Source organism: Myotis lucifugus, unplaced genomic scaffold (assembly GCF_000147115.1).
Source record: "Myotis lucifugus unplaced genomic scaffold, Myoluc2.0 scaffold_8, whole genome shotgun sequence".
In the NCBI taxonomy this organism is placed as follows: domain Eukaryota; kingdom Metazoa; phylum Chordata; class Mammalia; order Chiroptera; family Vespertilionidae; genus Myotis; species Myotis lucifugus.
Genome location: NW_005871056.1, coordinates 14,207,110 through 14,230,075, shown reverse-complemented (window position 1 = coordinate 14,230,075; position 22,966 = coordinate 14,207,110). Strand labels below are relative to the sequence as shown.

At 47.5% G+C, this 22,966-nt stretch overlaps 1 protein-coding gene across 1 annotated transcript in view; it reads left to right on the top strand.

Moving 5' to 3' along the window:
- The first annotated feature begins 958 nt into the window (after nt 1–958).
- HRH1 (histamine receptor H1) overlaps nt 959–22,966 on the top strand; it is a 68,028-nt gene continuing 46,020 nt past the window's right edge. Inside the window, exon 1 of the mRNA XM_023749661.1 lies at nt 959–1,043. The gene's annotated coding sequence lies outside the window, so the exon portion shown is untranslated. The remainder of the gene's footprint in view (nt 1,044–22,966) is intronic.

Below are 22,966 nucleotides of genomic sequence, written 5' to 3'. Positions count from 1 at the left end.
GGGCCCCCGGCCCTTTTATCCCCGGTCTGGCGCCCTTTAAAATTGGGGGTTTCGGGAATCCCCCCCGGGGGCCTCGGGGGGAAAACCCCGAAGACCCCCCCCCGTGGGGGGGGGGGCCCCCCCGGGGGACCTGGGGGGGGCGGGGTGGCTTTGGGGGGAGGTTTTCCGGGGGCCCCCCCCCCCCCCAAAAAACCCCTCCCCGGGTTTTTAGTTTTTGGGGCCAAAAGGGCCGGGGGCCTCCCAGTTTATTTAAGCTTTAACAAACTGGGTCCGGGTGCCCCCCGCGCGCACCAACTTCCGTGCTCCGGTGCGGAGCAGGGAGTTCCCAGCTCCCCCTAGAGCCGCCCTGGCTCGGCTGGCCCCGAGCAGGATGCGAATTGCAGCCCCAGCCCATCCGTTGAGTGCGTTGTCTGTGCCAGGTGGGCATCCGGGATCTCGTTCAATTCTTCCTGTCGTTTGATGGGACCTTAGGTCCCTTCTGCTTGTGGCCGGGTATTATCCTACCCATTTCACAGAGGAGGAAACTGAGGTTTCGAGAGGGAAAGTTGTGCCCAGGAGCATCAGCGAGTCAGGAGAGAGCAAGGGTTTTGAGCCCCAGTCGCCTGACCTAACCTCTCCGCATGCAGGGGAGCCCCAGGTTCAGCGTCGCCCGGGGCCGGGTGGGGAGTGTGAAGACCGCCGCCCGCGGCCTCTGCAGCCCGGCTGCAAGCCCAGGCGCGGCAGACACACGGGCGCGAAGGACCCTTTGGAAAAATAAGAGGCCATCGCCGCCAGGGAGTGGATTCTCGCGGCGGGAGCGCATGGGGGCTGCGGGTCCGTAGGGAAAGGGTGAGCGGGCACTCCATTCTGGCAGGTGCTCTCCATTTTTCCGGAGGGAGCCAAGGAAGGCAGGAGCAGGAGCTGGAGCGCAGCAGTTCTTCACAGAAGCCGCCTTCTCTTTCTAGGTGATTAGCCCCCTGGCCCCCAAGAAGAAGACCCCACCGGGATCCCGGAGACTCTGAGGTGCCTGCTGTCTGGGAGCTGGCAGTGCACAGATGCACCAGGTAGGGTCGCTGTCCTCTGGCAGGGCGCTCCCACCTCACACCCCAGCCAGACTTCAGGAGGCAGCACAGAGGTCCTACTGTGCGAGCATTGTCCCCTGGCGGGAATGTGCTTGGGAAACTTTCTGCGATGAAGTGTAGGCCCCTGTGACTGGAGCAGAGGTGGAGTGCATCTCCGGGGCATGAAGGAGAGGGGAGTTGGGGGTCTGATAGGGAGGGGTTTGAATGCCCCAATCTTGGCTTTTATCTTGGAGGCAACCGGGAACCAGCAGAGACTGGGAGAGGGAGAGTGGATGGAATGATCAGAGTCTCATTGCATCCCAATTCGTTCTCACGGCAGCCTTGCAAGGTAGGCACTATTATTATTAGCCTCATTGAACAGAGATACTCTATGAGGCTCAGAGAAGTTAAGTAACTTGCCTGAGGTTGCCCAGCTGGTCCCTGGCAGAGTCAGGATTTGAACATGGGTCTTATCGTGCAGATGGGACCTTAGGTCTCTGCTGCTTGTGGCGGTCAGCAGCAAAGATGAAGACTAGAGAGATGCCAGGCAGCAGGGTCTCTGATGCGCCTGCAGCCACTCTCCTTTCTCTCTAATAGGTGTCCTGCAGGAGGCATACTGCTGAGTGGCTGATCCCTCACAGGAATCCCTAACGACCCCATGTAAATCCCTAACGACCCCATGTAAATCCTCAAGGCTTGCTAGACCTTCACACATGAGCGCAAAGCTGCCTAATGCTACCGGCTGACTCAAGACGTGTTTTCTTGGTGGAGGAAGAGTCTGTAGGGAAGTCTGTACTGTCCATTTTCAAGTGACAAAGAATCCTTACAAGGTGGGAGGTGGCCCAGCGCTGCCTGTCCATGATTTCAGAGCTGGGTGGAGGCTGGAGCTGCCTGCCAAGGACCCTGGAGCCCAGAGGAGTCGTTTAGGCAATCCTCGGCTGGGAGTGGTCCCTCTTGGCCCTGGGCTGAGTGTCTGAGGTAGGAAGAACTTCCTTTCCTTGGACTCTCTCAGAATTCCGTGTTTGTACTTTCATTTTTACACGCAAGGAGTGGCTGATGGAAAATGGTGTGGCTTTCTGTAACAAAGAGGAGGCATAGCAAAGAGAACAGAGCTGTGGATTCTGGCGCTGGCTCAAACTCCAGTGCTGTCACGGAGGAGCTCTGTGGCACTGGGCAAGTTGCTATACCTCTCTGTTCCTCAGTTCCCCGTTTTTAGAGCAGGAGTGTTCATAGCACCTTCCTCACTGGGTTGGTGAGAGAATTATGTTCATGTGTATCAAGCACCTAAATGGTGCCATGTAATACATAAAAGTGCTACTTAAACGTTAGCTGTGAAGGTCAAACAGGCTAGCTTTTATCCTGGCTCTGCCACCTGCATGCTGCCCCCCACCTCTGTAAGCCTCTTGCTCTCTTGTCTGTAAAGGGGGAAGAGATATAGTGTTAGATGTCAATGTGTGTCCCCGAAGTCGTAGTGAAATCTCAACCTTTAAATAGCCTAAATCCCAAAGTCTCAGTGCAGACTTATTTAAACTTTCCAGAGTTCTACTGGGTACTCAGCAAAAGCTGGGCATTACCACCGTTATCACTATTATGGCCAACCTCACTCCTTCACGCTGCAGCTTAAACTTTACTCTCTGGCTTGTTTCTGGGCAGAATGGATTTGGGGCAGTTTTCTGACTTGTGTGGGCAGGAGAAAGGCTCTTCCTTTCTTGCAGCGAGGCTCTCTCTTCATGGTCATTTCTCAGGTCCCTAAGGAACAAATGTGGGCTTCTTGGTGGTTGTGGGATGTCGGAGGGTAGGACTGAAGTTAATTTCACCAGGTCTCGCTACAGCTGCCATGTTCTCATCAAGGCAAAGCTTTCAACAGAACGTACCACCCCAGCTGCCTTTCAGATTGTCCTACTGACTTGGGATATTTTGTGTACCTTCCAGGTAAAGTGGACACATCCAGAGTTCTGAAATGTTTTCCCTTAAAGGCAGAACGGTGGAGTGAAAAAAAGTTCAGGGTTAGAAGCCCACCTTGGCCCTTTGAGCTGAGTGACCTTGAGCATCAGTTTCCTCATCTGCAAAATGGCCAGTGATCGTATTTTCCAGAGTCTGTTTCTCAGGATGGAAAAGCAGAGAAAAGAAGGGGGAAGCAGGTAGTATAAACGGCAAAGAATTGCATGCAATTTTAAGTGCTTCTCATTAGCATTCAGGCTGGACGTTAGCAGTAATTGCTCCTGATCCAAGACGTTTTATCTGCAAGATGTACCTGGCAGAGGATCATTCAGGCCCCAGTTGCCTGCTGCCCTCCCTTTCACAGAGATGATGAGCACTTCTGAATTGCGGGATGTAATTATAATAAAGCTCCTGTAGCTTATTTATAAGTGACTCACTTCTGCCATTAATGGTAGCCGAGGACTCAGGCACACACTCATTGGGAACAATGCCACTGATGCTGTGGGAAGAGAGACCAGGATGCCTCTCTTCTCTCTTGCTCACTTTCCCTCCTGTCATTCTCCAGTGATAATGCACAAGAACCACATGGGCCAAGATCAAAGCTGACAGCTCACCATTTGTGCAGCAGCTTGGATAGCAAGGCCCATGGAAACTTGATGCTGCCAGCAGAATGGATGTTAGAAATCATTACATCACAACAGAGAGGATGGAGGAGAGGAGCTTGAGGGAGTGCTTAAAAGCATGGACTCTGGTGTCTCACAGACCTGAGTTTGAATCTTGGTTCTGCCAGCTGGTTAGTTGAGGTATGATTTTTGACTATCTTCTTAACTAGACTCACAGCCCTGATAGAGCAGAGACCATGTCCGTCTTATTCACCAGGGTATTCACAGCTCCTAGCCCACAGAATGGGCTCATGAATGCCGAATCAATGAGTGAATATATGAATGACAAGTTGCTTGATTGAGCCTCAGCTTTGTCATATGTAAAATGGGGCTAGTATAGCATCTGCCTTGTAGGTTGGCTATGAGGACTGAATGAAGAAATGTTATGCACAGAATAAGCACGCAGCACTGCCCTCGGTGACAGATTGATGAGCAGAAACAGGTACACAGCTGGCCTACTTGGGAGAGAAAACTTTTCCCCACCCTCAGACCAACAAGGGGCAATAATGCCAGTCGTAAGAATCCCCTGCATTCATACAGCACTCTACAAAGGGCTTTCATCCATTGACTCCTAACAACTAGGCAGAATGGCTCTTCCTGTTTTACAGGTGAGGAAACTGAGGTTTGGGGAGGTTGGTGGAATGCCCAAAGCCACACATTTTAGAAGCCCAGGTTGCTCTGATCTGGGAGCTGTTATTGCTGAGCTCTCTATTGGTCCACAGAGGGTGTAAGGTGTACTGTTTCGTCTTCCATGAACATGGTATTTCTCTTCATTATTTAGGATATCTTTAACTTCTCATGGTACAGTTTCCTAATTTTCCCTTGGTGGTATTGCACATATTTTTTTAGATACATTGCTAGTTGTTGGATATTTTCCATGCTATTTTAAATAATATACATTCTTAACTTAATGCTCTATAGGTAACTTTTTGGCAAAAAATATGTCTCCATTTTGCATATTGATTTTATATCCAGAAATCTTGCCAAGCTTTCTTACTAATGAAAAAAAAAGTAGTTATAGATTCTTTTGGGAACACTATATATAATACAATTATAGGAAGTGAAAATAATAGTTTTGTTTCTTTCTTTACAATTCTTTTGTTCCTATTTCTTTTTCTCCCCCCCCTTCTCCCCCCCACCCCCACCCCCATCTTACTGCCCTAAGACCTTAGTACAAGAATGGATTAAAGATGGGATATTGGGCATCTTGCCTCTTGCAGCTCTTAGGGAGCTCTACATTTGATAACCAGGTATAACGTTTACTCCAGGGTTTTGGTAGGTAATCTTTACCAGATGAAAGAAGTTCCTTCCTATTCCCAGTTTGCTGAGTGTCTGTTTTCTTTTTAGTCATAAATGGAAGTAGAGTTTGTAACAGATGTTTTCCCTGCATCTGCTCAGATGGTCATATGATTTTTCTTTGTCATTCTGTTAACTTGGTGAACTGCATTGATTTCTGTTTTTCTGGCATAAACCCAACTCACATTGTCCTATAGCATCATTATTGCTGGTTTATTTCTGCTCACCATTTTGCTTGGAATTTTAACAACATGAATTCATGAGTGAGACCCATTGGCAATTTCCCTTTCTAGTGCTTACTTGTCAAACTTTGGTATCAAGGTTATGCTGGCCTCATGAAACAAAGTGGGCGGTATTCCCATTTTTTTGATTCTCTAGAAAAGATTGTGCAAGCTGGGTGTTGTTCTTATTGAGTGCTTGGTGAACCTCACCAGTGAGGCTCCCAGTGGGTGGACACTAGAGTAGGGGGCGTGGGGAGGGCAACCGGTTTCAGCTCAGTCTAAGAGGGAACTTTCCAACAGTGAGAGGCGAGGCTGCCTCAGGCCGCAGTGAACAGGGTCTGTGACCAGGGCTGTCTGAGTGCCCCCGAGCCTTGGGTACGGTTCTTCCAACCAAGGATCATGAATGAAGGGAGCTCAGCCCAGAGTGAAAGTCTGATGCCTGTGAGTTCCACTTGAGTCTCCTCCTGCTTCTTTTAAAATTGCTGCAGCTGCAGACAGTGTACTCACCGTGAATTATTATTCCCTGGTGCCCACAGATGGAGGCACCAGACTCCATGGACTGTTCTTCTTCCACTTGATATCAGTTTGCCTGGAATCCCCAGATTATAACCCAAGGCTACATCTCTCCTGCTGATTCCCCTTGTTCCCCTAGGGCCGTGGTCGGCAAACTGCGGCTCCAGAGCCACAGGCTGCTCTTTGGCCCCTTGAGTGTGGCTCTTCCTAAGCCTTAGGAGTACCCTAATTAAGTTAATAACAATGTGCCTACCTATATAGTTTAAGTTTAAAAAATTGGGCTCTCAAAAGAAATTTCAATGTTGCACTGTTGATATTTGGCTCTGTTGACTAATGAGTTTGCCGACCACTGCCCTAGGGTTGCTAGATTTGGGGATGTTTCTCACCCCAATCTTCCTTCATTCCTCTTTTACTTAAAAGTACCCGGCTCTGTGCTAATTTGTATCCTCTTTTTAAAAAAATATATATTTTATTGATTTTTTACAGAGAGGAAGGGAGAGGGATAGAGAGTTAGAAACATCGATGAGAGAGAAACATCGATTCCGCTGCCTCCTGCACACTCCCCACTGGGGATGTGCCTGCAATCAAGGTACATGCCCTTGACCTGCAATCAAGGTACATGCCCTTGACCGGAATCGAACCTGGGACCCTTCAGTCCCCAGGCCGACGCTCTATCCAGTGAGCCAAACTGGTTAGGGCTAATTTGTATCCTCTTTCTTGATCCCCATAACAATGTTATGAGGTACTTACTATTACCCCCATTATTCAGATTAGGAAAATAAGGTTTCTAGCTGTCATCGTTTTAATGGTTTCCTATTTCACACTAAATTATCACTCTCTAACCTGTTTGGGTTTGGGTATAAGGAAAAGGTCTAACTTCAGTTTTTTTATCCACATAGTTAACCAGTTGTGCCCATCCTATTACTGACTGTTTCTTCCTTTTCTCACCTACGCCACCTGTATCTCACCTATGCCACCTCTATCAGACACTAACTTACTCCCTATCTTCTGAGGCAGAGCTGCGGCATTGCACACCTCCAGGGGGCACCATTCACACGGTTTTCTATCTCGGGTCTCAGGGTATGTGATTGGAAACCCTGTTATTAGTAGCAGGTCTCTTTGCAGGCTGTCTGTTCTGGTGTTGAGCTTTCTGCTGATTCTAGTGGATGACCACCAGGCAGGGTCATGGCAGGAAACAGAGCAAATGCCAACTGGGCACAGCACAGGTGCGGGGGAGGAGTGGGGAATCTGAGCCATTACTGCTTTGCTGGTTACCTGCATAGTGTATGTTTTCATAGCCAGCAAAGGCATCTGCTTTCCCCTTCTTTTATTGCTTTTTTCTTTCTAACTCTCTAGGCAATTTTCACTCGGTTTATTCTTTTGGCAGAACTTCATTTACTTACTGGCTGGCTTTTCTCTGTTCCTGGAGAGATTCGTCATTCAGTAAATCCACCTGCTGTTCCTCTGCCTGAGCCCACGAGAAGCACAGTTCCATCTGCAGCCTACACGTGTGACCTGGAGCGTTTGTCGATGTGACTATTTTTTGGTCCTGGGCCCCAAATGAAAGCCTCGCTTTCTCTCCTCTGTCCACGGCCCCTAGCTGCCTGTATGGGCCTCTGGCAGATCCCAGTTTCAGCCTCCTTGGAGAAAGACAATCTAGCTCTTCAAGCGCACCCCTAGGAGCCCCCTTGAGTACATTTAAGGGAAACCATAAATTCTGCATTTAAATCAGAAAACAATCTTCTGATAAGTTCTTGCGAAGCAGAAAGAGACAGACAAAATGTAATTGTAGATATAAATTCAATTATATAAATGATACCCACAAATTCAGTTTACAGTTACGATCATGGTTTCCAGGGCCAGATGACGTAGATTCCCATCTGGTTCCAACACTCTCCAGAGTATGTCCTGGGCAAGTCACCCAACCTGTCTTTGCCTTAATTCCTTCAACTGTGAAGTGGGATTAGTGACTGCATTCGGAGACAGGATTGCTATGAGTATTAAGTGAGTCATGAAGTTCCAAAGAATTAATATTTGAAAAGCATTTACAGCAGAGCCAGACAACTCATAACTGTTTATTAGATAAACCAGTGATTTTCAACCAGTGTGCCACAATACACTGGTGTGCCACGAGAATTTTTAAAATATGCAAAACCTGACTAGTTTGGGCACCAACCTCTTTTCCCTTAGATTGTCAAATAAAAAAATGACAACAGCCAACACAACAATAGCCGTTTGGTGTAAATGAATCAAAAGTTTGCCCTGAGCGGTGTGGATCACTGGTTAGAGTGTGGTCCCTTGCACCAAAGGGTGGCAGGTTGATTCCTAGTCAGGGCACATACCCAGGTTTCGGTTTGATCCCCAGTCAGGACACTTGGGTGAGGCAACCAATCAATGTTTCTCACATCGATGTTTCTCTCTCTCTCTCCCTCTCCCTTCCTCTATCTCTAGAACCAATGAAAAATATATCCTTGGGTGAGGATTTAAAAAAATTATACCTATTTTTTTATCAAATCTGCAAAAAATACATTTTTTTAGCATGCTGCAGAATTTTAGTAATTAGTTCATGTGTGCCATGAGGTGAAAAATATTGAAAATTGTGAAATAAACCAATTAATGAACAAAGATATTATATGAATTTCTTTTTCTCCAAGGTATTGGGAGTCATTTTGTCATGTTCCAAAAGAAATTCCATTGGGTTTTTAGAATTTGAAATTGTATTAATTCTACATTATCAATTTCTGACCTGTCTCTTGTGAGTAGTATTTTCTGTGTAAAGATGTTTTCTTCCAAATTAGACTGGAAGCTTCTTCAGGGGAGCTACATGTCACTTTGCTGAAGCTCTCCACAATAAGATTCTTAAAAAAAAGAAATGTTTTTATTGATTTTTGAGAGAGAGGAAGGGAGGGGAATAGAGAGACAGAAACATTGATTGGCTGCCTCCTGCAAGCTCCCTACCGGGGATCGAGCCCACAACCTGGGCATGTGCCCTGACCGGGAATGAAACCAGTGACCTCTTGGTTCATGGGTTGATGCTCACCTACTGAGCCACACCGGCCAGGCTAAGATTCTTCTTAAAAGTGCTGGAACCTAGAGGCAAATGGGTTTGGTGGCAGTAGTCGGGGTTTCAGAGTCTGGATCTGGACTCACATCTTAATGCTCTCAATAGTTACCTTTGTGACCTCAGAGGAAGCATACTAACCTCCCTGGCCCCAGTTTCCTCATCTGTAAAAGGGAGATAATAATAATAATAATAATAATAATAATATTAATAATAATATTCATTTCATAGCATTATCGAGTGCCTCTTCCCCCAGATCTTGCAATGCCTTCTCATCACTGAAGACTCAGATGCCCCCTCCTTGGAGAAGCCTTCTCTGACCACCCCATTTTTACCCCCACACAAATGTAGTCATTCTCCATGGATTTTCTTTATAGCGCCCCCCACTCCCACCCCCACCCCGACCCAGATTACCAGCTTTAGGATTGTAGGGACATCATCTGCTTGGTTTACTGCTAAACCTGAAATTAGCACCTGGCACCTAGTAGGTGTGCAGTAAAAATGTATTGGCTGAAGGAAGTAAGATCACACTGATATCCTTAAAGACAAGGGTGTGTCCAGATCACGCAAATGGTGGTGAAGAGGGTGAATGTCCCTGGCACATTTTAGCATTCACACACCTGAAAATGCTATTAGGCATTTTGGAATTAGTAAGAATCCCTGGGCAAAGATGAGCTCTTCTCACAAGTGTATCCGGAGCTCAATAAATATTTGTCAGTCACTTATTGATTGATTCTCACAGCATCCAGCACTCAGGCCCTGAGAAGCTCCATTAATGAGTCAGGAATACAAGACAGGGTTTTCTCCCACTGCTCAGTCCTGTTGGGGGGTGGGATAGGTCGATAAATAGCACTCCTTTGCCTGGTCTGAGTTCTAGACCAACTGAGAATTAAGACAAAAAGCAGGGCAGCTGGATAGTAAATGTCACTGTTATTATGTTGACATTGGAGCATGCGGCTGGCTAATGCTGAAAGCCAGAACGTTGGGTATCTTTGCTTGGCACAGTGCAGAGGGGCCCCTTCTCTATCCAGCTAGATAGAGAGCAAACCCAGACATATGCTCCCTGCAAACAGGCTGGATTTTAAGAGAATCAGAGAAGAGCCTGGGTTCACTTACCTATTTCATCTCAAACGCACTCACAAATATGAGACACCATGCACAGAGCTACGGGGGGAACAAATGAGGAGAGGGGGAGAGGCCAGGATATAAAGGTAGTAAGACTCCCATTACATGGAAGGAAATGTGAGGAAGAAAATTAGGCAAGAAGCCCTTTGGGGGATGAGCTCAAGAGAGCCCGGGAGATCCAGAGGCTTCTAATGCCTGCTTATTTTTGTACCTTTCTGATCCTTCCTATCCAGCTGGCAGAGGAAAGGAACTGTCACCTATTGAGAGAGCACTCTGGGCCGGGGATTTCCCTTCATATGCTGCCCAGTCTTCTCTACAGCCCCCTGAAATAAGTAATTAGTACGCCCATTTTATAGATAAGAAAACTGAGGCTAGAGATGTTGACCAACTTATACTAGAGTGAAACTGGGGAGATGCCGATTACAGTTGTCCAGATGAGATAGGATAGTCACTTGGACCAGGGGCGGTGGTGATGGAGGGAAATGGACAGATGGAGACTATTTGGAGTAGAGCGTTAGGATTGACAGGTGGCTGAGTGTGGTGAGGTTAGATGGGGCATTACTAGAGGACAGCGTTAAAGCAGTGCTATTGGTAACTTATGGGGGGGGGTTTATTTTTTCACACTCTGGGTAGAATAGATGTGGCCCTCCTAGGCAACAATTATTCAAACAATTAAGAAATCCACAGGCACCACATCTGCACATCTCAGGGGAACTGAAACTGATGATCACTCACTCTTAATTGGAAGTGGTAGCTGGAGTGTGCTCAGAGAATTAAAACATGCGGGGCGAAGGTAGGGAGCTACAGGGAAAAGATGCTTGGGTCTGTAAGACTTGTAAGAAAGGGGATCCAAAGACACCCTTTCCCCCATATCCATCTTCCCTTAGAGGTGGCAGTTATGACACCCCACTGTCCTGTCATGTTTACGGTGTTGAGCCCTCTTCAGCATCCTCCCTATCCCAGCTTGAGCTTGAGCCTTGTTCTCCCTCCCTAGAACTCCTAACATAACTTCCTGCCCCAAGGTAGCTCCCTGCTTTCCCCTGCTTTCTCATTAGCATATTGTGTCCGATTGCAGGGGCTGGAGACACACCCACTTTAGCCTTGGTTAATGGGTTTTGTTGGCTGGATATCTAATAGAATAATAGAGCTATATGGAAATTGTCCAGGACGCTGTAATGTCATGACCTATCTACAAGTGGCTGGAGAGCTACAGGAGAGCGGGGCAGCGAGCTATGAGCGGCCGAGATCTACTAGCAGTGGTGGGTGGGGTGGCCAGCTGAGGCAAGCGGCAGCAAGCTACTCGCGCATGGATTCGTGCGCAGGGCCACTAGTATAGGAATATAAGAATGACAGAACACAGTGTCTCCACCACACTGCCAGTCCCACAGGGAACTGACCAATCATTTGAATCCACTGGAGACCCATGAACCTGTCCTCCCCGAAGCAGTGACCTCTGCTTCCCTCTCTACTGCTGGAACGAGGGCCCTCGGCTCCTTGTTCCTCTGCTTTGGCTGTTCTTGCTCATACCAACTAACTCTTCCTATTCTGTGCTCTACTTTTCATTCATTTAACAAATACTTATTGAGCACCTACTGTGTTCTGGGTCTCCTCTAGGCATGTGGGATACTCTTTAGTACAGTGATGGCGAACCTATGACACACGTGTCAGAGGTGACACGCGAACTCATTTTTTTGGTTGATTTTTCTTTGTTAAATGGCATTTAAATATATAATATAAATATCAAAAATATAAGTCTTTGTTTTACTATGGTTGCAAATATCAAAAAATTTCTATATGTGACACGGCACCAGAGTTAAGTTAGGGTTTTTCAAAATGCTGACACGCCGAGCTCAAAAGGTTCGCCATCTCTGCTTTAGAACAAAGCAGACACCTGCCCAGGTGGAGCCTATATTCTACCTCCTGGCTTCTGCTTATCTATAAGATATGTTGTCTTGTGGCTTCTGGTTGCTCATGACATTCGTGGTCTCGTGGCTTCTAGTGGCTTCTGTTGTTCCATGACATCATGGCCTCCCGACTTCTGTAGCTGCGTGATATTTTTTATTTCTGCCCCAATCCCTACCAACTGTTGCTTCTCTGTATGTTTCACATTCAACTTAAGAGGGAATCATCTTATTTCAGTTATCCAATTGTCCAGAATATTTGCCCCAGGCTGCCCCCTAGAGAACCCATAAGTGACTGTCAAGGACTGATCTGGGTGCTGAGATACAGGGATGAACAAGATGGAAGGTAGAAGGTGAGGCAAGCAGTAAATCAACAAATGCGTATAAATGCAGTGTTAGAGAAGAGTAAGTGATAAGCCAGGTAGGAGAATGGGGGGGTCTTTTTACAGAGTGGGAGGGGTGGCATGGGAATCAATGAGGAACTGAGGGAAAAGCATTCTGGTTTGGAATATTCTAGAAAGAGACGAGGCCTGCGTGGCTAGCACTGAGTGTAAGCGATGGGGTCAGAGAAGTCACGGGGTAGAAATGTAGGGCCTTGTTGGCCGTTGTGAGGACCTGGCTTTTGTTCAGAAGACATTGGAGCCATGGAGGGTTTCGAGCTTTCAATGACACAGTCCAATGTGTAACGGAAAGCGTGGCCCTGACGCTGTGTGGATGATACACCAAAGGAAGGGAGAGCAGTGGCAGAGCGATGTCATGAAGGGCTAACGCTGTCAGTTATTCAAGCAGAGGGTGGTGGTGGCCTAGACCAGGTATGACATGGGAGTGATGAAAAGTGATCAGCTTTCAGTCCTGGCCGGTGGCTCAGTTGGTTAGAGTATCCACCCGTATGCCCAAAGGTTGCAAGTTTGATTCCGGTCAGGGCACATACCTAGTTTGAGGGTTCAATCCCTGGTTTGGGTGCAGCAAGAGGCAACTGATTCATGTTTTTCTCACATCAATATTTTTCTTTCTCTCTCCCCCAACCCCCCCCCCCCGCTCTCCTCTCTCTCTAAAATCAATAAACATATCCTTGTAGAGGATTAAAAATAAAAAATAAAAAAAGTGATCAGCTTTCAGGTCTATTTTGAAGGTAGAACTGAGCATCTGAGCATCATGGATGTCTCTCTAATACACTTTGCCCCAGTCTCCCAGGTAGCTCAGTCTCCTCTCTGCTCCTGGGGTGATTATCCTGGGTGCTACTGATGGGTTCCCTAGTCTATAACGAGGACAATAACCATCTCTCCCTCCTGGTGTCATTGTGAGCATGCAGGGCCCTGGTGGGGCTCCTAGGGCAAAGTGGATGCCCAGCAAATGAGAGCTATTATTGTTAGAACACTGGGGGCGGGGCCAGTATGCAAACAGGTCAGACTTCTCCCAGGGGATTTGGGCAGCCCTGGCTTTGCTTCGTTCAGGAACCTTGGGGTTGGGATCTTCCCAGTAGGAAATAGAAGAGCAGCCCCCTTTACTGAACTCCAACCAGGAGCCTGGGTCTTTTCCAAGCTTATTGCAATTCTCACAGCCCTCAGAGCAATGAGACCACCTACTCCATTCTGCAGGGTCTCAGAGAGGTAAGGGGATTCAGCCAAGAACCATAGCAAGTGGCAGAGTTTGGGCCTGAGCAGCTGAATCCTGGCCAAGAGGCAAAGTGGTATAGTGATTAAAGACCTAGTCTCAAGGCCCAGGGAAAACACATTTGAATCCTGGCTCAGCCACTGACTGGCTGTATGATCCTTGGCACGCCTCTTCCCCTCTCTGTGCCTCAGTCTCCTGGTCTGTAAAATGGGTTCCTCACCTGATAGGGTGGGAAGTAAGGGAGAGTATGGATGTGAAGTATTGGACAGGACCCACACAGAGTGGGCACTCAACAGATGTGAGTGCTCCCTTTCCTTACCCCCAGACCTATGTCTCTGTGGCTCCTGCCTGGCATCTCTGCCAGCATATTGAAGTAGGTGCCCTATTGCTAGATGCTGTCATGGAAACCAAGAGATGGGGCAATAGGAAGGGCCCAGAGGAGGTATAGGAAGGGGATGTCATTCCCTTGCTCACTCTGTGGTCCATCTCATTATAGCAGCCAGCGCATTATAGCAGTGATGGCTCAGAGGCACAGAGGTGGTGGTGGAGGAGACAAAGACTGGCTGGGCTCAAATAGAGGCTTTGTTCCTGTAGGGAGTGAGGGATATAGGGCACCACCTATGGGGCCCCCAAAGCTTGGGAGGCCGGAGCCAGGATGTGACTCATTCTGGAATCCTTTGTCCATCTGCCATTCTCTCAGCACTCTTCAAGAGGCAACACACTGTCTTTCCCTTTGAAACAACCTTTCCACCCCACCTCTGACTAGTCAAAGCCTATGACCCTTCTGACTGTCTTTCATAATCAATCTCACAACGAGTTGCTCATTGTCTTGCAGGCAAGAACAGCTCCATTTGGGGACCTGGCCCCCTTTCCAGGTGTTCTTCAATAATTAGACCCCTTTAAAAAAAATATATATATATATATATATATATATATATATATTAATTATTGAATTTTTACAGAGAGGATGGGAGAGGGATAGAGAGTTAGAAACATCAATGAGAGAGAAACATCGATCAGCTGCCTCCTGCACACCCCCTACTGGGGATGTGCCCGCAACCAAAGTACATGCCCTTGACCGGAATCGAACCTGGGACCCTTCAGTCTGCAGGCTGACACTCTATCCACTGAGACAAACTGGTCAGGGCAATAATTAGACCCTTTTGACACCTCGCTCCTAGAAAAGGGTCTCTTTCCCCTTCTGCACACCCCAGCCCCTGTGACTCCATCCTATAACTCTTCCTGCCTTCTGTTCCCCCAGCATGTCAACATTACTAGCCCCCTCCTCCCCATTTTAGGATGTAGGCTTCAAGCTTTGCCACTTTCGGGAGGAACTCAGAAGAAGGACCCCTGGGCTTGGAGTCCTACAGAGCTGTGTCAGAATCCCCACTTGCGCTGCCGCTTAGACACTGTGTGACTGGCCAGTGGCCCCTGGGAGTCTCGGTTTTCTTATCTGTTCCCGGCAGACTGGCCTCATAGGATTCAATGAGCTAACTCAGGTAAAGCACCTTCAAACTGCGTTACCGTTATCACTTCCTGCCTTTCTTAAAATTCAGGAACAAAGAAGGAAGCAGAAACACACGCAACATACACACACGCACATACTTTGTTTGTAAAATCAAACCGTTCCTCTTGAGATGGAAAGAACCTGCTAAACTCCTTCTTTGGAGATGTTGCCAACTTTGCATCAGTTTGTCAAACATTAATCATGCACCTCCTATGTGCCAGGCTGTGTGCTAGGCCCTGAGGAGGCAGAGGGAGCGGGGAGGGAACAAGGCATGATTCATGCTTTTGAACTTGGTAGGGATGGCGGACCTAGACTCAGGCAGTCTCCAGACAATAAGGTATGTGTTATGTTCTAGATGTTCACAGGGGTAGGTATGCGCAAAAGCTGGGGTTGGAGTTGAGGAGGGCGCAGTTTTCTCAGCTGAGAGTGTGCCAGCTGAGTTTTGAAAGATGAGTGGGACTTAATTCAGCAAAACAAGGTGAGATGAGCTTTCCAGACAGAAAATAGTGCCTGAGCAGAGCAAAATATCAGCCCAAATAGCATGGTATGTGCCGGAAGCTGTAAGGAGTTCAGTTTTGCCAGGGCATAAGGTAAAGCAGTGATTCCCAAAGTGGGCGCTACCGCCCCCTGGTGGGCGCTGCAGCGATCCAGGGGGGCGGTGATGGCCACAGGTGCATTTGGGGGCATATATCTTTCTGTTTAATTGCTATTAAAATTTTTTAAAAATTAATTTCCAGGGGGCGCTGAGTAATATTTTTTCTGGAAAGGGGGCAGTAGGCCAAATAAGTTTGGGAACCACTGAGGTAAAGCTTAAGAGCAGGGGGTGGTGGGAGATGAGTGCGCCTAAGATAAGTAGCCTCTCAGTCTTGGTCTAACCTGGAATCTTTTCATCACAATGAATGAAAGTTTCAGGGTTACCAGGAGACGAATGGGCATGGGAGGGTTTTAACTGCCCATTTATTGTCTGGAACCTTGCTCTTCATGGGCTGGTTCTGGGACCAGCCGCAACAACGTCACTTGGGAGCTTGTGGGAAATGCAGAATCTCAGTCCCCACCCCCAAACCTGCACATTAGAATCTGCATTTTGACAAGGAGACATGTATGCACCATATAGTTAGAGGTGTACACAGTGCCAATAAGCTTTCAGATATCGCTCACTCTGCTTCCAGCCCCCCGGCAAAGTGGGGCTTTTTGCTACTCAAGCAGTCCAGGACCCCTGAATAGGCATGTTTCACTAGTCTTAGAGGAGTACTAGGTGGGACTTGATGTCTAAGTCCCTTTTTACCTCCCTGAGGCCTTTTGCCTCATCTGAAGCAGGATCATGCGTCATATCTTCTCTGTTCCTTGCTATAAGTAGTCTCCAAATAAAAGATATTTGGGTAAGAGATTTGGCAGGTGCTACATGACTCCTTCTTTGGGATAGTTTATCTTAAAGGACAGGGCACCCAAGACCTTGTGTGTGTCATTTGCTTAACAGCCCATTTTTCATCTGCATGTTCTCTTGAGAAAGGGAACATGACTGTAGTCTCTCCCATTTTCAAGAACCATGGAAATTATGCCCGGCCAGTGTGGATCAGTGGTTGAACATCAGCCCATGAATCAGGAGGTCACGGTTTGATTCCAGGTCAGGGCACATGCCTGGGTTGCAGGCTCAATCCCCAGTAGGGGGCATGCAAGAGGCAGCTGATTGAAGTTTCTCTCTCATCAATGTTTCTATCTCTTTATCCCACTCTCTTCCTTTGTCTAAAATCATTAATATATATATTAGAGGCCTGGTGCACAGATTCATGCACCAGTGGGGTCCCTTGGTGTGGCCTGCGGGGATCGGGCTGAAACTGGCAGTCCAACTCCTGCCAGCCGTTCTTGTTCATCTGGCCCCACTGGGCCTGCTGACGCTGCTGCTCGGTAGGCTCGCTGCCACTCCACTGCATCTGGCACCCGTCGGTCAGCTGAGCGGCACTCCCACTGTGGGAGCACACTGACCACCAGGGGGCAGCTCCTGCATTGAACAACTGCCCACTGGTGGTCAGTGCATGTCATAGCAACTGGTCAAACAGTCGAACAGTCACTTAGGCTTTTATATATACTAGAGGCCCAATGCACGAAATTCGTGTAAGGGGCTTTGCCCTTGCAGCTGCGGTGGCTTGCCTAGGGCCCTCACAGTCCGGAAGGTCAATTGAAAGGATGTCCAGAAGGTCGTTCGACTGTCCAGTTTAATTAGCATATTATACTTTTATTATTATAGATATACTAGAGGCCTGATGCATGAAATTTGTGTACTCAGTTGGTGGGGGGGATCCTTCAGCCCGGCTTGCACCCGCCGGCTGGGTAGCCTGGGCCTCCCTCTGCGGTGTGATCGTGGGGCGATGGCGGGGCCCCGGACCAATCGCATAGCACCCACCTTGGCGGTGTCAGTCAGTGCTGGGTCGCCGCAGTGCCCGCGACCCAGGAGGGACTGAGAGGTCAGCAGTTCAGCCCGCTCGCCAGTCCCTGCCCACACGAGCCTGCTGCGTGCTCAGCTTGGCGTTCGGTCGTCTGTTCGGTAGTTTTGGACATTATAGACTCTGGCTCTTTATATATTAGGATATTTAAAAGAACCATGGGAATTAGGCCAATTGTCTTGGGCTTCAGCTGGGGACACTTGGGAGCTATTGAAGAATTCTAAGGAAGGGAATGGGGAGTTGATTTCTGCCAAGTGAGAAAGATGAGGCCTGGGTCTGGCCCGTTTTGGTCATACTGCATCAGCCCTCAGAGGGTCCATACTTCCTCCTGCTAATTGGGCAGTGGCTTAGGGACTCTGAGTTCATAACTTGTCCTGTCTGCTGGAGACTCAAGCAGCAGCTAAATTTGAACCAGCAATTTAGAACTGGCTGAGAATGAAATTTGGAATTTTTTGCGGGTCATATGGGGCCAGTGAGATTATCTATTTAGATCTGGGCAGTTTAGAGCTGCAGCTGGAATCTTGGGCTCTCCTGGGAATCCCTCCTAATTTTCACATCAGCCCTTGGGGTGCATGAAGGGCCTTGTAAGGAACTCAGGACCTCCAGGCCCAGCTGGGAAGGGGGAGGAAGAATGAGAAGCAAAGGCCCAGAAGTCCGCTTGTTGCTTTTAGTTAATCCATAAGGAACAAACTAGAGCAGTATTTCCCAAAGTCACTCTTTGGAACCCTAAATGACAGAAATTTCCACGGCCGAATAAATTTGGAAATGCTATGTATCAAATTTACAATACCCAGGAAAGTGTAGAGACTTCAGGTGGGACACAGCCTGGCTTTGAATCTCAGCGTCATTATTAGCTGCGTGATCTTGGGCAATAAACTTCACTTATTGGGTTCATTCAGTCTCCTTGTCTGCAAAGTGGGAATAATGGCAGTACGAATGACATAGTAAAGTTATTATGAGGATTCATGAGATAATGCAGCACATGTCTCACACATTAGAAAACACTAAATAGCCCTGACCAGTTTGGCTCAGTGGCTAGAGCGTCGGCCTGTGGACTGAAGAGTCCCAGGTTTGATTCCGGTCAAGGGCATGTACCTTGGTTGTGGGCACATCCCCAGTAGGGGGTGTGCAGGAGGCAGCTGATCAATGTTTCTCTCTCATCAATGTTTCTAACTCTCTATCCCTCTCCCTTCCTCTCTGTAAAAAATCAATAAAATATATTTTAAAAAAAGAAAAAAGAAAACACTAAAGGGTAGCTGTTAAATTACTCTATTTTTAATATCATTAAATTATATTATAAAAATTCATTTTATATATAAATTATTATCTTAGTATTTTACCTTTAAAGTCTCTGAGAAATCCTACAGTAAAATCTGCTTGACTTTATAAACCCAGTGTTTCTGAAATTTATTTGATTTTGGAGTCTCCTTTTTCATGTAACATACAGTGTAATATAAGTGTATTATAAAATAATAAAAGTATTATTATTTTATATAATAATAATGAATTCCTAAGGAATTCATGCTCTGTGGGACTCTGAGAAATACTAATTTTTATGTTTTGAGAATAGTCTGGGGAAGCCAATGTCTCTGAGCCAGGATTCAGTTCAAACACGAATCCTTCTGGTTATAAAGAGTTATGCTTCCTCCTCTATCTTTTCTTCCCCCAAGATCATCACTTGCCAGAATTATAGCACTAGAAGTAGGGGTTTGAGACTTGAGAGTCTAGCCCAGGCCTTGGAAAACTCCTGCTCATCCTTCAGTACCCCATTGCTATATTCACTTTTCTCAGAAGACTTCCCATCTTGCCCATGCAGAATAAGTTCCAACATGAGAAGGCCATGTTCCCTGATGTAAACCTGACAGGGCGTACCACATTGAACCATAGCTATCTGCTACACTAGAGGCCTGATGCACGAAATTTGTGCAAGAGTAGGTCTTCCTTCCCCTGGCTGCCGGCACCGGCTTCCCTCTGGCACCCAGTACCCACCCACCTCCCTCAGCCCGCCGGCCGGTGGCCTGGGCCTCCCTCTGTGGGGCGATCATGGGGCAATGGCCAGGCCTCCGACCAATCGTATCGCACCCGCCTTGGCTGGCCTGGCGCCAGTAGGTGTCATAGCGTGGTCGTCCAGAAGATCATTCGATCTAATTAGCATATTACACTTTTATTATTATAGATGACTATCTCCTCTCAGCTGGACCGTGAACTTCTTCGTGCATTCTGTGGGTATCCTCTCAGTACTCTAAGACAGCACTGGATCAAGACCATATTTTATTCACCACCTTCTAGGGATTCCTAATGACTCAGCCAGAGAGGAGGAGTGAAAAAATAGCTCTGGGTCTTCTCAGGCTGGAAGTGGCCATGTCAGCTCCTGGGGGAAAAGGGTCAGTTCTCTGGTTCCCAAGTGCATGATCAAGACCTTTCTGAGTTTCCTGAGTGCAGAAGCCCAGGAAGCAGGAGATGAAAACCAGGATTTCTGCTGCAAAAGGGCAGAGAGAACCACAAAGGAATGATGGCAAGAAAAGCCAGCTCCCAGGGCCCACTCCCGACTTCATGTATCCTGAACTGTAAAATTGGTGACTTATTGAGAGCTAACTGAGGGGCCTGTGGATGCTTTACCATAGAAGGAGACAGCTGTCCCCAATGCTGGAGGTGAGCCTAGTGCAGCGGGCCTGGCTAATTCTGGACAGCTCAGAGGCCAGAGCTGTCCACAGCTTAGGGATTTAGCACAAGATGCCTGGACCCCAGCAGTGGTGAGAAAAGTGGAGAAGGTGAGCTCCAAGCCAGAAGGAGACTGGAAGAGCTATTGGGCACTGGACTGCCCAGGGCAACATTTAGTAGAGAATGAGGCCTGGATCCAAAAGGGAGGGGGGGTGGTCTTAGTTTCATGGTTCATGTGGATCAGGACCCCTCTCCCCACCAGTGTCTGGAGATACAGGATGCTGAGCCAAACTGGAGGAGGGGTTTGGGGTTGGGATGCTAATACCTCATCACATCTCAGAGTTCCAGCTGGGGAGGTTTCCTTGGAGAAACAATAGCAACAATAATAAGAATGATAGCTTCTATTATTACTGGGCACTTAATCAGTGCCTTTTACAATCAACCTCATATAACCCTCACTACAACCCTTGGAGGTGAGTATTTTATCTCCATTCTGCAGATGAGGGTGCTAAGGATCGGTAAGATGATACAAATTCCCCCCGGTCATCTAGTTAGTAAGCAACAGAGCTGGGGTTCAACTTTAAACGTTTCTGGCTCCCAAACCCTGGCTCCCATCTTTAGGCTGCACTGTCTGCCGTCCCCAGGGAAATGGGACAGATCGCATTTGTATGGACTAGGCCAGTGGATCTGAATTCTTTGGAACCCAGTGCCTCCTTTTGTAACAAATAGTTGGTGACACCCTTTACCATCTGGAAATGCAGTTCATACATAGATCATATAATCTATCTACAAATACTAAAAACAGTAATAATCATAATAATACATTAATCAAATGGCAAAGGAGGTAGGAAAGGAAAACCACTTATAATAAATATAATAATATATGTTCCATGGCACAGTGGCTTGGGTGTGCCCACACGCGCAGATTTTCTGAAGCAGACAGACACCTGCAGCTACATGTAGAATCGGGCAAATGCACAGCTACAAATACAGATGGATACAAGTGTGTCGAATTGGCAACTCAAACCCCAGTAAGTGTTTCATCTGTGGTAAAGCTCCAAACAAAGCAAGGTACAGGCATACCTCATTTTATTACGTTTCCCTTTATTGCGCTTCAGATACATGGCATTATTTACAAGCTGAAAGCAAGACCCTGCACCGGCAAAAATATTATGACTCTCATTATTGCAGTGGTCTGGAACCACACCCGGAATATCTCCGCGGTATGCCTGCATTACCTTCCTTCAATGTACAGTGGGGCCTTGACTTACGAGTGTCCCGACTAACGAGTTTTTTGAGATACCATCTGTCTCTCGCCAATTTTTTGCATTGAGTTGATAGAGTAATTTGAGTTAACGAGCTCCTTAACGAGCTCGGTCTCGGAGCACTTAAACTCGTAAGTCAAGGCCCCACTGTACATGATCCGAGCACTCTTAGACAATTCAGAGCAGATTAAAGCTGTGCAGTGAGTTTCTGTGTTTACATGTAAGTGGAATTAGGGATCTGGATTTAGATACTTAAATAAATAAGCTTTCCACCTACGTATAGTCCAGGGACCATGTGGAAGGTGGGCGGGACAAAGGACAGTGCTCATTCTTAGGTGCTTCACTGGCCACTGCCCACTGAATGCCAGTTGCGTCCCCCGAATCATTGTAATAACCCAAAATGCCCTGTCCATTTCCAGGTTCCCCAAAGAAGGCGGTACCCCCACACCACTACCCCATTGAAAACCACTCTTTTAGGCTATATAGTGGAGTGGGGTCTGAGGTTTTGAGAGGCACATAGGCACCCACAATTCCCACCCCTCCAACACACACAATGAATTCCGGGCCTCTGACTACAGTTCCAGGTGCCACCTACTGGTGAGCTCGAAGGTGCCCAATGTCTCAGGTTGGCTCAAGGACTGCAGGGCTCATAAGCCTGTAGCCAAGGAGGGAGGTTGGAAAGAAATGAATGAATATTGAGTGTTTACTCTCAGTTGGGCCCAAGGTCATGCTGTTAATGAGTCGTGAAGGAAGATTCATATAGGACTGACCCCAAAGAAGATGATTCCTACCATGCTTTTAAACATTAAGGTTGTAATTAGGGATAATGGAACTGGAGTCTCAAGATAAACATATTATGTAGTGTCCAGAGCACAACTCGGATTCAAATACAACCCAGGCCTACTACTCACCAGCCAAGTAACTTTGAAATGGCACTCACATCCCTCATTCTTTTCTGGTAAAATTCTACTCATCTCAAACACACACACACACACACACACACACACACACACACACACCAAAAAAACCTCAAATATCACCTTCCTTATGAGTTATTCCCAGCTCCTCCAGAACAAGGGAGTATTCTCTCCTCTGGGCTCTATGTTCCCATTCAAAACTCTCACCAAGACACTTATCACCCTGTGTTGTGGTTCCTGTATCTGTCTCCCCTACTGGATGATGAGCTTCTTGAGGACAGAGACCTTGTCTGATTCATTTTAAGATCCCCCAATGTCCACCATGTGCCAGCCAGGTGCTTCACAGGCATGAATAAGTGCAGAGTGAATGACTGACTTGATTGAACCAATTCACGTTGCTTGCTAAGTTGCTCACAGAGCCGACCCTTCCTGCTGGGTGACTAAGTGGAGCAGGTCACCGTCACCTGCGATTTATGGCTTCTCTTTAAGCACAGCAGCATCTCAGTGGCACAGACAAAGGAGTCAGCGTGTTCCTGCCACAATCCTGCCTCCCTTTGAAGAGGTTTATTCAAGAGTTCCCTCCATGGGGTTTCTTTCAAACACATCCGCATCCTGCAGTCATCTCAGTCTCTGCATTCTGTTATTTGGGTCTGTCCACCGCCAAACTAGAGCTTCCAGCAGCAGAGAAGAGGTGGTTGCATTTAGATCCAGGCCATGGAGGGAGGGGGCGCTGCTCGCCTGACCCTGTCATCGTCCTTCAGCACCCAGTCCTTTCTCGCAGGCATACTTTGTTCCTCTTCT